Raw genomic sequence first — 3,449 nt, 5'->3', positions numbered from 1 at the left:
AGTACCTATTAAATAGGTACTTTGCGTCAGTCTTTCATCAGTCCCATGGGACGCCCATGCCCGCTACAGGGCCGGGAAGTCCGGGTGAGGGTGATCCCCTGCCCTCCATTAATGCTGACTTTGTGAAGGAACATCTTGAGAAGCTGGATACCTTCAAGTCAGCTGGCCCTGACAATCTTCACCCCAGGGTACTCAAGGAGCTGGTGAGCATCATAGCCCAGCCTCTAGCACGGATCTTTGAAAACTCTTGGTGCTCTGGTGTAGTGCCTGAAGACTGGAAGAAGGCCAATGTGGTGCCTATCTTCAAGAAAGGGAGGAAAGTGGATCCGGCTAACTATAGGCCCATCAGCCTGACTTCTATCCCGGGGAAGATCTTAGAAAAGTTTATTAAAGAGGCCATCCTTAATGGACTGGCCGATGCCACCATCTTAAGGGATAGCCAGCACGGGTTTGTTGCGGGTAGGTCTTGCTTGACCAATCTCATTTCCTTCTACGACCAGCAATGCGACCTGCAATGCGATGCGGCGGCTAGTAAAGCGACCAAAACGCTGGCTTGCATCCATAGATGCTTCTCAAGCAAATCCCGGGACGTCATTCTCCCCCTGTACTCGGCCTTAGTGAGGCCGCAGCTGGAGTACTGCATCCAGTTTTGGGCTCCACAATTCAAAAAGGATGTGGAGAAGCTTGAGAGAGTCCAGAGAAGAGCCACGCGCATGATCAGAGGTCAGGGAAGCAGACCCTACGATGACAGGCTGAGAGCCCTGGGGCTCTTTAGCCTGAAAAAGCGCAGGCTCAGGGGTGATCTGATGGCCACCTACAAGTTTATCAGGGGTGACCACCAGCATCTGGGGGAACGTTTGTTCACCAGAGCGCCCCAAGGGATGACGAGGTCGAATGGTCACAAACTACTTCAAGATCGTTTCAGGCTGGACATAAGGAAAAACTTCTTTACTGTCTGAGCCCCCAAGGTCTGGAACAGCCTGCCACCGGAGGTGGTTCAAGCGCCTTCATTGAACACCTTCAAGATGAAACTGGATGCTTATCTTGCTGGGATCCTATGACCCCAGCTGACTTCCTGCCCTTTGGGCGGGGGGCTGGACTCGATGATCTTCCGAGGTCCCTTCCAGCCCTGATGTCTATGAAATCTATGAAACGTCGAAAAGTTTTTTCTCTACGTCATTTATGCTACCATTTAAAAAACACAAAAAGTCACATAACAAAAAGAAACCATACCTATGTCTGTTATCAAACACAAGCCTTAAAATTCCTTCTTAACATTCTGTTCTATTATTAGGCTGCCCAGTTTTACAATTTGTATTAAAACTACATACAAGAGAACCCCTAAGCTAAACAGATGAGTGGTATTTCCAAAGGGATGGTAGCTTAAAAAAAAGAGGTATATAGCAAATATAACTCCTTTAAAACAAATACTGTTACGCAAACAGAAACGATTAACATTTGTATGAGGAAACTGAACCAGGTTTGACAACACTTCAGGGCCTCGCACTACAAACTACTCTGCACCCATCTTTTTCTAAATGTAGCCAAAAGTAAATCACATTTTTTTCAAAATATGATGATGATCTAAGGCCTGATTCTGCAAAGTAAAATAGGTTCAGCATTCTGCAAGATCACAACAGAGTCGTTAAAAAAAAAAAAAGTAATTTTAGAGGCTTAGTTCTATAAAGTGCTAAGTGCTGTCCTCATCAAGAATTAAGAAACAATCAGAATTCTGCAGAATAAAGCCTTTATATAACTTCTACCCAGGAAGATAAAGAACTGCATAGCAACAGGCATAGCAAGACTGGAAAAAATATTTACATTTATTCTCCTCCTTTGGGTTAGCCATTGTTACAAACAACAATTTGAAGGGTGAAAAGTACTACTGGTTCATAGTTCTTCCCTTTTTCATTGATTTCATAAACTGCTTCACAGAGAAATTATCACTCAATTGTTTTCTTTTTTAGCCATTCAGAGAACAATCCCAAGATAATTCCTGTATTTTACTCACCACTTAGAGCAACTTGTTGGAAGCCCGAAACAGAAATTGGTTTCCATAATCTGTTTCCCTTCCATCTCACATGTGCACAGGGGTTTGTTATCATAGAGGGCCTCATAGATGAGGAGTTGCCGGCATTTTTTCTTTAAAAAAAAGTTAAAATAAATAAAAATCAGAATGGTAGAGCTGTGGGGCCTGCATTGTTTAAAAATCTCAGATTTCAAAGAATCATTTAAGCACAGAGAAGCAGCTGTAGTTGTTCTACAATAACTCGTGTTTTTTCAAAGAATCCCTTTAAAAGTGTCTACATCTTTTCATCAGACATCAATTGCAAACTATCTGTGCAGACAAAGATTTAAGGTAAATCTTTTGAATGATTTTTAACATTACTGCAGAACTCAGATACATTTCACCTTTTTTTACTAGCTGAAACATACCTATTTTTGCCTAATATTTCTCAATAGCTGCCATATTCAGACCCCAATGATTTACACAGTGGTGTGATCTCTTGCACTTGTGTTAAGACTGCTGTAATATTTGATTTTTTTTTTTAAAGCCACAGCTTCTGGAGACCAGTAATTATATATAAATCTCAATTTTCATAAGAGAAAGACATTGAATCGTCAGGGTTACAGGGAAAAAGAGTGAAGAGCTATATTAAAGTATACCATAAGCACTCAAAGTAAAAAATAAAGAGACTCTCCACCCCCTTTTCTGTTTTTCTTTGGCAAACCTCATATATTGGGCCAAACTTATTTTTGGATACTTGGGGTCAACATATAGCATATACCTGTGCTTATCTTTACAAGGGACTATTCAGGCATGCAATATTTTGACACCTGTCACTGTCAAGTCTCAGTATCATCCTGGCTGTCCTCTTGTATTGTAAAGCAATAAAAACCTCCTTGGTGAAAGCCAGGATATTCTATTAGTCAGGTATTACAAACCAAAATGCTTTTAGTAGCACAAAACAATTCCCTTCAACGCTGAAGGTCGCATGCAAATCATTCTCGGAGCTTGTCTACATTTTTGATAGTATAAATGCACACACAAACCCAACCCATGTGAAAATGCCAATGTAATATTACTATGGACTACTAGTGACACCTCAAAGGTAGGGATTTTATGTTACATGCACCTTACAATGCCAGGATTTTTTTTAAAACATACCTTCACAAAAGAGTAAATAATGGCTTAATTAAATCTACTCTTTTATACACCCAACCTAAAGGGGAAAATTCAGCCTTTAGAGGTGACTTACAAAACTGTTTTAAGATTAAACTTTAAAATGTTCAAGCTCCCAAGTTCCACAGAAAGCTTCTGGAAATATTCTGCACATAAGCTACATTTTTAATACAAAATATTTGAAACCCAATTCTTCTTACACAGCAGGATTCTCCATTTCCCCTTGCAACAGATATTTCTTTTTCAAAGAAAACAGACCCTTGAA

General features: G+C 40.5%; 1 protein-coding gene across 4 annotated transcripts in view; it reads right to left on the bottom strand.

The window, feature by feature from the left end:
* The window catches only part of PPARA (peroxisome proliferator activated receptor alpha), a 55,303-nt gene that overhangs the window by 49,801 nt on the left and 2,053 nt on the right, over positions 1–3,449 (bottom strand). For 3 of the 4 annotated variants that reach the window (XM_006032387.2, XM_025214144.1, XM_014524060.2), the window contains one exon: positions 2,012–2,142. The exons of the other annotated variant lie outside the window; for it this stretch is intronic. The gene's annotated coding sequence lies outside the window, so the exon portion shown is untranslated. The remainder of the gene's footprint in view (positions 1–2,011; positions 2,143–3,449) is intronic. 4 annotated transcript variants of the gene reach the window in all.

Source organism: Alligator sinensis, unplaced genomic scaffold (assembly GCF_000455745.1).
Source record: "Alligator sinensis unplaced genomic scaffold, ASM45574v1 scaffold91_1, whole genome shotgun sequence".
Taxonomy (NCBI): Eukaryota; Metazoa; Chordata; order Crocodylia; family Alligatoridae; genus Alligator; species Alligator sinensis.
The sequence above is the reverse complement of the archived record's forward strand: the minus strand, read 5'-3'. Positions and strand labels throughout refer to the sequence as shown.